This window comes from Setaria italica, chromosome III (assembly GCF_000263155.2).
Source record: "Setaria italica strain Yugu1 chromosome III, Setaria_italica_v2.0, whole genome shotgun sequence".
NCBI classification, from domain to species: Eukaryota; Viridiplantae; Streptophyta; class Magnoliopsida; order Poales; family Poaceae; genus Setaria; species Setaria italica.
This window is the reverse complement of record NC_028452.1, coordinates 44,436,156-44,450,000: the sequence shown is the minus strand read 5'-3', so window position 1 is coordinate 44,450,000 and position 13,845 is coordinate 44,436,156. Positions and strand designations below refer to the sequence as shown.

The following is a 13,845-nucleotide window of genomic DNA, read 5'->3' as shown; positions in this document are numbered from 1 at the left end:
ATAAGTACCACACTGTTCATAAGGCTGCGGCGAATCAACTGCGGTGCTGGGTTGTTTCTGCTCATTTTGAATTTTTGATAAATTGATAGCAAAACGCTGTGACTGAAACTACTCGATCAATAATTTCTCTGCCATGTTCAACGTTCCTCTATGAATTTTTCTCAATTTTCCATCTTACGGAAAATGGAAGAAAAAGATGACAGTATGGCACCATTTGACAAGAACCAACCAAGAGATCCCAAAAAGTTCACGGCGCGCTGCCATGCCAGCAGGAGAAAAAGAATCAGTTGATGGTAGCGATGTCGGCCCTGATCATCTCCACGACCTCCGGTGCCGCGGCGGCCGCGGTGACCGTGACGATCACGGCGCCGGCGCCGTGGCGCGCCATGGTGGCCACCAGGACCCTCACCCCGCGCCGCTCGAACGCCTCCACCACGCGCCGCAGCGCGCCAGCGGGCGCCGGCGCCGGCAACCGCGCCGAGACGTTCACGGTCCCGCGGGACGACACGGTCACCTCGTGGCCGGGGCGGGGCCGGACACGGTAGCCCTCCAGCGCCGCCGCGGCGTCCTCCAACGCCTTCACCCGCGCCGTCGCCGCGACCACGACCTCCTCCCTGGTCACCCGCTGCGCACCGCCGCCATCGATGGCCAGGAAGAAGAAGAAAAAAAAACATCGCAAGTTAAAAACTGCCGTCTCGCGCCATGACCCATCGCCGCAAGAACGGGGATGAGGAGAGAGCAAGGAGTTCGATCACTCACCCGACGCCGAGCGGTGGGGAGGACGGGGATCATCGCGCCCAGCTCGGCGTATAGCGCGGCCACCCTGCGGCGGTGCCTGCGTTGGCCGTCCCTGTCCCGGCGCCGCCGCCGCTCAGCCGCCGACTCCGCGGTCGCCGGCGGCGCGGCCACGGCGTCCAGAGACGATGGCTCAAGCGGGAGCCCTCCTGCCGCCGCCGCCATGAGAGGCGCTCGTGAAGAAAGAAGGTGCTTGCTCCGTCAGTCGTGCGGCCGCGCGCATGTGAACCAAGTGCAGTTGCACACGGCGAGGAGGAGAGGAGAGGAGAGGTTTGGTGTCAGCTTTTGGTTGGTGGCGGTTAGCCTGGAATGGAAGCTGCAGCCTCCTGGCATGGGCTGCTGCAATGCTGCTGCATGGCAGAGGAGACAGGCCGGAAGAGCTGCCTGCTCTGGCCTCTGGGAAGGCTGCAAAAGCTCTTTCTTTCTTTCTTTCTTTCTTTCTTTCTTTCGTTCGTTCGTTCTTTGTGTTTGTTGATTTGTTCATTATTAGTGCTTTTGAAGCGATATGCTCCGTTTAATTTCTCCCTTTTCAGCGGCTGGAGCTGTGTATGAAATTCATGATGAAACTTGCAGGAAACCATGGAGGGGGGAAAATCCATGACAGCCCTTTGGTTGGTTGATACTGTTGTTTGATTGGCAATAGAAATAGGTAGGCTATTGCAAAATTCCCATGGGAAAATTCATCATGAAACATCAGGTTGTTCTATTCTATAGAGCCGTTGCACCGGAATTCTCCATACATGTTTGATCCATCAAGTGCATACTGGCAGTGTACACAAAAATATCAAGTGCGAAATTATATTGAATAAATGGCTGAAAAAAAAACCATAGACTACATGTGGATGACAGACTGATTAGGACAAATACTCCCTGCCACTTTCTTATGTGATATAATCATGTTTCATGGATGAAGATCCGCTGCAACAGCGAGATGGACAAGCATCAAGGCCATGACAGGTTTCACCCTTCCTGCCCTGCCCAGGCTCATCAGGCCAACCTTCCATCTTGGAAGTTGACCAGGGATGAAATTGAGCTCTGGTCAGCTCTGGATTGGAGCAACATTTGCTCCTTTGGGGATGTTTGTTTTTTCAACCCTGAAGCCGTGCCAGAAACCTGAATAATTCCCATGATTATATTAGATCAACATAACTGCATCATCCGCGTAAAGTGAAACTCAATGACGGAGAGGGCGACTTGACAAGGGCTGGAGAACCGCTGTCTGCATAATCGCATTCAGGATATGCATGGCTATTTGCACAGCTAGATTTGAAAGTTGGACCTGTACTTTGCCATCCAATTCAACAAAACAATGTAGCTGATCGAGAACAGAGTAAACTCTAGACAGTTTGTACGGGTAAGTTGTCTAGGCTCAACCCTGTTTATGAAACCCTGCAATACCATAACATGAGGTTTACTGAATGCAATTACGGAAGACTGACACCAAGTGAGTTCCATATTAGTTCCCTATTGGTTCCAACAAAAGATACTGCCTCTTGGCCCACATTCTCACATGATCTGAAGTTGGTCAGGCCTCTCTTTTGCCTCTTACAAGTTCCAACAGAACAAAACAAGGTGAAACCTGCAGATGCATTCTAAAGTTCTTAATAGCCAAAGGAAAGGGAAAAAAAAAAAGGAAGCACATAGTAGCTTCTGTTGGTCCAACAAAAATGAAGACTAGAACTTTATGCAAATCCCAGACAGAAACTTAACTAAAATGTGGACTTCTTTTTCAGTCAAACAACCACAACTTCTCCGCTTCAGGCTCTCCGCGTTTTCAGTCAAACAACCACAACCAGAAACAACCACGCGGAGAGCCTGAACCTGATATCCTCGTTCCAGAAATGAAATTACACGGTAACACTAAGCTTCATTTCAGTCAAACAACCACAACCTGTAACACTTAGTTAGGCCTTTTTAGCCGTGCCAGAAGAGAACAAGCTACAATCTGCAGACGCATTGTAGTGTCTTACAAACGAAAAAAAATGGAGGACATAATAGCTCCTGTGATTTGACAAAATGGAGCTTAGAACTGCAAGGAGTACGAAAGACGTTTAATATTGTGCACAGAAACTGAAGTCAAATTTGAGCCTTTTATTCCGCATGTATCAATAAAAGGGCAGAAGGCCTGAAACTGCCATCATCTTTGCAGAAATGAAAATCAAACTGAAGCACACAGATTCACTTTTCAGTCAAAACAACCACAATACATCATCAGGTCAAAGTTGACCTGTCCTGTCAACCATCAATTGAACACTCACCAAAGTAATATTAGCTGTAAACTTCAAACATGGCCTGCACAGTCATGATCATAACAATAAGGAATATAACCTACCATGATGTCTTACACTATCACAAAGTAAACTGCCCAACAGAATACTAAATATTTCAAAGCACAAGGCATGCAAGCAGATTCAGCTAGGTGGATTTGTAAATTGGCCAGGTACTACCATACTTCGGCTCAGCTCCTCAGCAGTGATTAATTTGTCTCTGCTGGCAATGGCAATCTGCCGCTAGCACGATCTGAAAAGTACCATGCGTACGAATTAAAATTGCTTCGTAGGTCACTAACTCACTATATACAATCTATTTTACTTGAAAAGGTTAGTGGCTTAGTGATGTACCAGCTGGAGTTAGAAGCTCATGAAGGGTATGGCGTTGTAGGACTTTACATGGTCACTTACCTTCCTCAATCCTCATCCTCCCAGATTTGGGCTCAACCGTGAAGGCGCCAACATCAGCGCTCACAAAGATAATACCAACACCTTCTGCAATCCCAATCACATCAGCTAGGCTATTGGGGTTGCCAATGGGGAGCATCGTCCCAATGCCAATGACCCTACGCTGTACCCAATGACCACAGGTAAAGTCTTGAGGCCACAATGGTAGCCAGCCCCAGCGAACCGTCCTCCATCGGGACGGGGACAACTTCCGCACCGTGCACGTCGGGCATGTCCTGACGTTTAATCGAAGACAAGCTATGGTCGCCCAAATCATACATGACAATCGAACCAGAGTGAAGCGTGAAGCAGACGACATTTCCGACAACCTCGCCGCGCTTGGGCTCAACGCTAGAACAGCGACGATCGGCAACAGAGGAGGCGGCGCTCCACTCGCCCGTCTCCGACGAGTACACGCTCGCCCACGTGGGGTCATATTCCACGAAGCCGGCCCACACGTAGACGACGAGGAACGGGCCACTGTGGCAATCCAGGTGGTCGCAGCCGCCCACGGCGCAGAGCACCGCCGCAGAGAAGCCCCGGAGACGGGGGCGGGGCGTGCGCATCCCGCGCCGGTCGTGTGGTCGATGGCGGTTGCGTGTTAATAGATGCATGTAGTCTTGGCCGGCCAGGCTCTATCTACAACAAAAGAGATTTACACAAGTCCTATCTCCAGCTCAAACTCCTGGCCGGTTACGATCTACTCTATCTGTTACGTCATATGTTTAACACTCCCCTTCAATCTAAACTTCGTAAGTTGAGATTGTGTTTGAACATCTGCAGCTGACCCTCTCCAAGCAACTTTGTAAAATCATCTGCAATCTTCTCCTTGGTCAAGCAACCGTTTAGCTACTCGCTCTTGAACAAAATTATGGTCAATTTCAATATGTTTAGTGCGAACATGAAACACAGGATTAGTAGATAAGTATTTAGCTCCCAAATTATCACACCACAATTTTGCTACTTTGGGCGCCTGAACCCCAAGTTCACAAAGCAATGTCTGTATCCACGTAACTTCAGCCTCTATACTTGAGCGAGATACCGTTGCTTGCTTACGTGCACTCCATGACACAAGATTAGGACCTAGAAAAACAGCAAAACCTCCTGTAGAACGCCAGTCATCTAGACACCCTGACCAATCTGCATCAAAATAAGCACTCACAAGCAATGGTGAAGCTTTATTGATTCTTAAACCAAGCTTCAAAGTATACTTCAGATATCTTAATATCCTCTTTATTGCAGCGCAGTGAGTCGTAGTAGGAGCATGTAAAAACTGACAAATCTTGTTAAGGAAAAGAGATATCTGGTCTTGTTAAGGTTAAATATTGCAAAGCTCCTACCACACTCCTGTATTGCATTGCATCATTAGGTCCAAGAATTTTACCTTCATGAACCGAAAGCTTCTCCGAAGTTGAGAGAGGTGTAGCAACTCCCTTGCAGTCACTCATACCAACTCGCCTCAATACATCAGAAGCATATTTGCCTTGTGTCAGTAATATACCATCACGCACCTTACTTACTTCAATTCCTAAAAAATAATGTAGATCACCCAAATCTTCAAGGGCAAATTCTCTGTTAAGATCTTGCAACAGCGCTGAAGTCACATCCGGATTGGAGTTAGCAACAATTATATCATCAATATAGACAAGAACAAATATTGTAATATCCCCTTTGTTATAAAAGAACAATGACATGTCTGCTTTAGACGACTTGAAGCCCAATTGACACAGCTTAGCACTTAATTTGGAATACCACGCTCTAGGCGCTTGTTTAAGCCCATACAACGCCTTGTCTAGCTTGCAAATATAATTAGGAAAAGACCGATCCTCATATCTTGGAGGTTGTCTCATGTATACATCTTCTTCCAAAACACCATGAAGAAAAGCATTTTGTACATCTAATTGATGAAGGGTTCAACCCCTAGAAACAACAATAGACAAGACAATCCTGATAGTAACTAGTTTAACCACCGGACTAAAAGTATCCTCATAATCTATTTCATATCTTTGTTTGAAGCCTTTAGCTACCAATCGTGCTTTATATCTGTCTAAACTTCCATCCTATTTTCTCTTAATTTTGTAAACCCACTCGCAATCAATGATATTAGTACCTTTGTTGGGAGGAACCAAATACCATGTCTTATTCTTCATTAAAGCTGAGTACTCAGCATCCATAGCCTCTTTCCAGTTTTTATCTCCTAAAGCTTCATCTAAATTTTGTGGCTCACCAGAAGAAGTAAAGCAACCATACCTAATTGTGCCATCAGTATATACCTTTGCCTTTCGTATTCCACTTTGTGACCGAGTTCTTGGTCTGAATCCTTCATCATCCGGAGCAGGAGCAGGCGCATGCAATACTGGAGCTGGCGGAACAGGCGTATTTTCTACAAAATCTTCACCAGAATTATTAGCAGGTGTATTAGGAGAACCAAACATATGATCACCAATATGTTCGCCCCCATGATCAGATGGTAAAAGATGATCTGGAAGAAGAGAAATCTCCGCTCGTAAGCATGCTCCTGCATTGGAATGAAGTTGGGAGAAGGGAAAAACTTGCTCATCAAAGGCAACATGTCTAGATATGTATACACGTCTAGAGGAAATATCAAGACATTTAAAACCTTTATGAGAGTGGCTATAGCCAAGAAAAACACATTGTTCGGATCGAAATTGAAGTTTATGAGCATTGTAGGGCCTTAGATTCGGCCAACAAGCACACCCAAACACATGCATGAATGTGTAGTCCGGTTTGTGCTAAAACAGATGCTCTAAAGGCATGTCATCATAAATAATTCAGCTGGGGAGACGATTAATGATGTAGGTGGCAATAAGAAAAGCATCATCCCAAAATTTGAGAGGCATTGATGCATGAGCAAGAAGGGAGAGACCTACTTCAACGATGTGGCGATGCTTCCTTTCTGCGGCGCCATTTTGCTGATGTGTATGAGGACAAGACACAAGATGTGAAATCCCAACCTTGCTAAAAAAGGAATTGAGCTTCTGATATTCACCTTCCCAGTCGGTTTGCATAGCTATAATTTTTCGATCAAACATACACTCAACAAGATTTTGAAATTCATGGAATTTTTGGAAGACTTCAGACTTGAACTTAAAAAGATAGATCCAAGTGAATTTACTAAAATCATCGATGAAGCTAACATAATATTTCTTTCCTCCAACAGAAGTTGAAGCAGGACCCCAAACATCAGAAAAAATAAGTTGCAAAGGATGACTAGAAACACTATTCGATTTTTGATATGGGAGCTGATGACTCTTTGCTTGTTGACAAGCATTACAAATCGACTCACTTCCTTTGTTGCTAACACAAGACAAATTATTGCTACTAATAACTTTTGACACTATGGGAGCAGAAGGATGACCCAAACAACTATGCCATCTTTCAAAAGATGGCTTGACGACTCCAAAAGTTTGCTTTATTTCGGATGTTGAAGGAAGAGGGTAAAGCCCTTTGTGATAGCACCCTTTAAGGATGATGTTCCTCGTTGCTTGATCCTTAACAAAAAAATAATTAGGGTGAAATTCAAGAAATGTTGAATTATCTTTATCGAGGCGATGAACAGAAACAAGATTCTTAGCAGCTTTTGGAACATGAAGAATTTTGTTTAGATGCAAATTTTGAACTGGGGATTGAACAATTGAATGACCAATATGTTTGATTTCCATACCTGCGCCACTGGCCTTGTGAATCTGGTCGTTGCCATTGTACTTCTCCCGGATGGCTAGCTTCTCAAGATCACTAGTAATATGGTCAGTGACTCCAGTGTCCGTGTACCAATTTGTGTCCATGGAGTAAATCATAGCAGTAGCAACGTGACGTTCATCAGGCACATAATTTTCATCAAATCTGTGCCAACAATCAGATGCCATATGACCAACTTTGTAGCACACTTGATAGATGGGGCGTCCATTGGTGTCATAGCTTGGAATATTAGGATATTGCTTGCGGTGCTGCTGATTGGGAAAATTGCCACGCCCCTGTTGCCCACGGCCACGGCCTCCAAAGCCACGGTCAGGACCAGAGCGTCCACCACGACCTTGCATCTGCTGGTTGGAGAAGTTGCTAGGGCTTCGCATACGCTAACCACCACCACGGCCACCTTTTCCTGCCGAATTGATAGAAGATGGAGAGCTGCCTCCTTGCTGCAGCTCTAATCTAGTTTCAAAACTCAACAATTGAGAGTATAATTCAGGCAACGTAATTGGTTCTACCCTAGTTACAAGAGAAGAAGTTAATGGATTGTACTCAAAATCTAGCTCATTGAGGATAAATGCTACCAATTTTTCATCTTCCAGAGGCTTCCAGCAGCTGTCATCTCATCTGCAAGTGCCTTCATCTTCCCGTAGTACTGGGATATCGTCATGTTGTCCTTCTTGGTGGTAGCGAGGGAGAGACGAACATTAACAGTTTGCGCATGAGTATGAGAGGCGAGCATGTCACCAATCATCTTCCAGAGTTCAGCCGCCATCTTCACGGAGGCCACCTGCCCAAGATATCCTTGGATAAGGAGGAGAAGAGGAACCCTAAGACTTGCTAGTCAGAGGCGAACCACTCCTCATAGGCAGGATTATCCACCTTGATGACCGTGTCATCAGCTTGCTTCACGTTGATCTCAGCAGCTGGAGCAACAGCCTTGCCATTGATGAAGCGCTCCAACCTTGTGCCCCGTAAGGTCGCAAGCACCTGCGCTGTCCACACTACATGGTTTTGGCGCGTCAGCTTCTCGGTTACTTGAGCACCGAGGAGTGGATTAGCAGCAGACGAACTTTCGTCATGGAGATTAGAAATTAGTTTTTCCTAGGCTCTGATTACCATGTAGAAAATCAAAGGCGCGAAAGAGCGGAACGTCAACACCCTACCTTGGGTCGATAACGGTTGCATGTTAATAGATGTATCTAACACGACGCAGATGATTACATATATGTAGTCTTGACCGACCAGACTCTATCTACAACAAAAGAGATTTACACATTCCTATCTCTAGAACAACTCAAACTCCTAGCCGGTTAAAATCTACTCTATCTGTTACATCGTATGTTTAACACCAGACAAGGAGGTCCTCCGCCGCAGCATTCATGTACAGGAGGACGCGGCCGTGGCGGCAGTCGAGCGCCCACGAGTCGCGGCTGCCGCGCGCCGGCTTGGGGAAGGGGGACCCCGCCGTGGTGGCGACGAAGCGAGGCACAGTGTACCCAACCACCAACGAGCAGTTCTCGATGAAGCCGAGCAGCGGGGGCGTTCCGTGGAAATCGCGGTAGCGGCGGAGGAAGGCCGGGTCGGTGAGGATGCGGCGCCAGGGCTTGCAAACGAGGGAAGCGCGGAAGAGGTGCGCAGGCTCATCGGGCGGGACGCGGAGGAGGATCTCCGCCACGGAGTCGGGGTCAGCTCCGGCAGCGCCATGGCGGTGGTGCGGTGTGAGGTGAGGGTTTGGGGAAGAATTTTGGTGGCTCGCCGACGACGACGACGGGAGCAAGGAAGGAGAGAGGAGTGGAACCAAATCATGTGGGCTAGGATTGTACGGATTAGGCCCAGGATTGGTGTTTCGGCCTGTTAGTTACTGTGATCAAGGAACCATGGGCTATTGGGCTTAGGTAGGCTTACTGCAATCTTATTCTTAGCTAGTCCACATATTTGAGAATATTTGCTACGATCGTTTCAGTGCAAGAATGCGGTAGAACAAACCGAACGTTAATGTTGATCTCCATTTCTGTTCCTCCAGGTTGTAGTAATGTTACAGAGTGTGAGCTCTTCACTAATTCAGCGTGAAGTGAAGAAATTGATTTTCCTTTCCGTCTAAAAAGTTATCGGTGCCGATTGTCCTATAGCTGAGCACACTGCCGTGAGGTTTATTTGGTCGTACTCGTACGTCGTCGTCCTGTGCTGATTCCAAGAATTGGAAAAAAAAAGATAGGACGAAGAATCATATCGTGTTTGAGAAAGAAAAAAACAACACAAATCCACCAAAGTTGTGGTGATGGTGGTAGGGTAGTAGCGACTTACTCCTTCCCTTCTAAATTGTATTCTAAATTGTAGATCGTTTTTTATTTCTAAATTTATAATTTTTACTAGCTACTCAGATATATATTATATTTGCATGCATAGTAGAAAAATTATAAATCTAAATATATCAAAATAATCTATAATTCATTAAAAAGACCCAATCCTGATGTGTCATCTACCTTCAAAAACTCTAGGAAGAACTCCTCTACCCTTGTAACATTCCTCGACATATTGACACACGAATAATTAGTCATTTGTTCTTCATGGCTCACATCTGGAGTACAATCTAAAATCACAGAAAACTACTTTGCATCTTTGATGATCTTTAGTATAGTTTTTTTCACACAATCTACAAGAAGAGAAATAATCTCATTCTGAATTTATGCCCAAGATAATGATGATGAATCTCATTATTTTAAATCCACCTAATATGGTCTTGCATCACGGGATCAAATTCACCCATCATTTCAACTGTGCCCAGAAAGTTACCATTGCTATCTTGATATAGTTTCTCATTTTTCCCTCGAAAAGCCAAATTATGTTTAGCAAGAAACTTGACAGCAGAAATAATTCTTACTAAAACTTGTCTCCAACGCTCTCTCTCCTTTGCAATTTCTCGTTGCAAATCATCGTCAATTGTTTTATTTTTGCTCAATCTTAGCCTAACTTCATTCCAAGTATTCATGTTTGTTATATGCTCAGCACTGTTCTCATGTTGCTTGAGTCTAAGACTAAGATGTTTTCAATCCCTCAATCCATCATGTGCTAGCAAACTTTTGCTCTGACTTGATTTGAACAATTTGCAGCAAAAACAAAAAACTTTGTCCACATGTTTAGAGTAAACAAACTATTTTCTATCAACCACCTCACCATTGCTTAACTTTCTGGAGTAGTAAGCATATGAAAAATGTCTATTAAGAGCATCTACAGGGAACTCAAGATTCAATTCTCTCACCAGTCCCTTTTCAATCAATATATCTCTACCCTTAGTATTAAGATTTTCCCAAGTTCTAGGATCAAAGACATCATGAATAGAAACTTCTTGCACATCATCAATTGAATTTTCAGGTTGAGAGAAAGGCTGTAAATTTTCATTCTTTGTAGCTTCATCAATGTCATCAACTTGTTCACTTAAATTATCATTAACTTGTTGCTGTTGCTGCCCTTGTTCTTCAATATCAAGTGCATTTACAGGATTACCATCAGGCACAACACTGCTTGAAGCTGAAAAAAACTTTGTATAGCATCTTTTTGAGATTGAATAAATTGATATTCTACTCTTTTCCATTTTCTTTTTTGAGATCCCGACAAATGTTTTTTAGGTAACATTTTAAGTTTCTAACACCTAAATTAGAAGAAAAATATGACTATATGAGTACCGAGTACTAGAAATTGAAGTAATTAATTTAGATTAAAAATGATAAGAAAAAAAAGCCTGACGAGGAAGGGAGGAAGCACACTGCACCTGCATGAGCCGCAGTCCCGCACGATGCGCCGTCTGTGGTCTCAGGTCTGCCTGTCACGGCGTCGCCGTAGGCAATCTGCGGTTGAGGTGTCGCCGTGTCGGGTCGCTGTCGCCTTTCGCAGCGCACGACAGGGGGCAGGGGGCACTCGCACAGTCACCGCGTCGGCAAGGACCTGGGGCATGCGGAGACGACAAATTACGGATGGCCAACTGCGGACGGCGTGGCGTAGACCTGAGATCAGGCGACAGGCATTCGCGTCATTGCCTGTATACCTAAAAGGCCTATACAGCTATACCTATTACCTGGGGTCTTGGGCTGGGCCCCCCACTCCTGTGGGCCCTAGGCTGGTGCACCTCGTGCACCCTCCAAGGGCCAGCACTGTTTGCCTGCAACCGTTCCTACTCTACGACACCGCTGCCTCCGTCTCATTTGCATTTTAATTACTAGCGAGAGACGTACATATATATAAATATGTCGAAGTCCCGCGGTTTTAGAACCCCGGCCACTCACTTTATTGTAATATTAAAGTTGGCGGAGTTAGTATCCACTGTCGGGACCTCAACGAATTACGGCAAACTTAGGCCTCGTTCGTTTTGGCTGGAACGGTCCGGAACGTGGCATGTTCCACCCGGATCGAATAGGCCCGGTTTGAAGTCAGGTTGGACCAAGAATGGTTGTTCGGTTAGGTACGGCCCGGAACGAAAATGGGCCCGGAATGAACTTTCCACCCTCTCCACGGCCCGGAACGCTTCCACTGGTCTCACCCCCCGGTTCCGATCCAGGCGACGGATGTACGAGGCGATGCGAGGTGGAACAAGGCGACGCGAGGTGGCGGCACGCGAGGCGACACGGCGGCGGCGCGAGGTGACGGCGTCGTGGCATGGGACATCTTCGACGGCCACCACCGCGACGACGGCTGCTGCCTTCTCGCCGGTAAGTCGCTGCCTTTTCCTCTTCTCTCCCTCTCGCCCTGGCAGATCGATCTGGCGCTCGATCGATGGTGCTTGATAGGGGTCAGCTTGCCGCGCTCTGGATCTTGGCCAGCAGGTAGGGGTAGCACCATGGCGCTGCTCCCCTTCCTATCTAGCGAGTAGCGACCACCTCCTGTTTCTTCTTTGCTACAGGTATCATCGGGGCTCGCCGGCTTTTCTTGTGGGGGGCGAAGTTTCAGTTCTCGCATGCTTCTTTGCTCCATCTCTTCTTGGGTTTTGCTGCAAGGATTAGTCCAACTATTCCGTGAATTTCGGTGTCCTTTACGTGTTCCTACTCAGAAAATAATAACGGGAGGGATGCGCATGGTTTTTCTTGTTTCGTCAGGTGGTGTTTTTGTTGCGAGTTTAGGGCTGAAATAAATATAGGATGATTCTTGGTTTCTTGGGCTTCGCCTTGTTTGCTTCACCTTCAGTTTTGAGTGATCGATTGTACTGAGCATTTATTTACTAGTATATCATGTCTTTTTTCTTCGTTGCTTATGAATAGATGTACTCTGAGTAATAACCTGTTGCATAGCTGTATGCTTTGCTAAACAAGGAACAGAATGTTTGTAGTTTAAGCCTCCTAAGATTCCAAAGGAAGAAATAATCTTTAGATCACAATACTATGCCTCTTGAGAGTTTCAATTTTGGATTCAATTAGTTATCTGTCATTCAAATTTAAGTGTTAAATCAATTTGGGAATGCGTCAAAAATGAACCCCTATTGGCTACCAACCATGGATTTCCAGGGATCTTGGGTCTGCTTGCTCACAAATTGCATATAAGTATCTTGTGCAATAGTTTGTGATCCAGTGAGATCCCAGCTAACTGAAACTTGGTAGCATTTCTTGTTTGATGTGGTTCTTGTTTGATAGTATTAGTTGAGGTGAAAAAGGATCAAGTAGATCTGCAGGGACACATGGAGTGCCATCTACAGTTTCAGTTTCAGGGGCTGCTCCATCTAAATGTGCCCATTTAGTTCTAACACGGTCACACAGCAGCTCTTTTTTCTAGAATTTGTGAGGAAATCAGGCATGCAAGATCACTTGTACATTTTCTCACATGATGTATCATGTTAATCACAAAACTAAAGAAATTTGGTTGTATGTTGTGTGGATAGTGAGAGAAAAATGTTGCACGCCTTGCGACAGATAAGTGCCACATTGGATGTGATTCATAATGAGTAAACTAAGAGCTGGGTTATCTTGATTAATCAGTGGTTGTAGTGTCGTGCGCCTTTCAGTTATGCCACATTGTTGTCTGAAGTAAAACTGAAAAGAAAACTGAAGGTGATGTCACCATTAGCCTACCCTGAAATGAATAGCCCAGCTGCACACTTCACATGATATTGGATTGTTGTAGTAAAGGCCAGTAGCTGCAAGCCTGCAAGTGCAGCCTACAACATCCTATATGAGTTTCTTTGCTATCAGGTAATTGATGTGTTTGAACAGTTGGTAGTAGGACCAATGCAGAGAGACAACTTCTGCATGTCTGTTAGATTCTGCAGGTTCAGTATAAGTGAGTATAGTGTCTTAAAAAAACTTCTAGGAACAATATGCTTGCTTTGTCAATCAAATTGCTCTTGAAGCAAAGATTATAGTCGTTATTGTAGCTTTGTGCTATTTTGTCAGGTGCTTTCCCTTTATACATAACAATGACATGCCAAACTCACATCCACTTTGCTGCTTAGGGAATGTTTAGTGCAGCAAACACCTGACCTGTCATTTGCTAAATAAGTTTAGTGCTGGAAAAACTTATTCAGCAAACACTTTGCTGAATAAGTTTTTTCTTTGAAAAGCGATGGTTGGAAAAGGCTCCCCAAAGCTCAATGTGATTGCAAGGGCGTCGCCAAAGTTGAGTAGGTTCCTGCCTACAA

General features: G+C 45.3%; 1 long non-coding RNA gene and 1 pseudogene across 1 annotated transcript; both read right to left on the bottom strand.

The window, feature by feature from the left end:
• Positions 1-2,866: 2,866 nt before the first annotated feature.
• On the bottom strand, positions 2,867-4,124 carry LOC111256689. Its single transcript, XR_002676871.1, has 2 exons — positions 3,417-4,124; positions 2,867-3,315 (listed from the first exon to the last, which is right to left on the bottom strand). It is a non-coding gene; the product is annotated as an uncharacterized LOC111256689 (long non-coding RNA).
• Positions 4,125-9,945: 5,821 nt separating this feature from the next.
• On the bottom strand, positions 9,946-12,191 carry LOC111256771 (annotated as a pseudogene).
• Between the last annotated feature and the right edge of the window lie 1,654 nt (positions 12,192-13,845).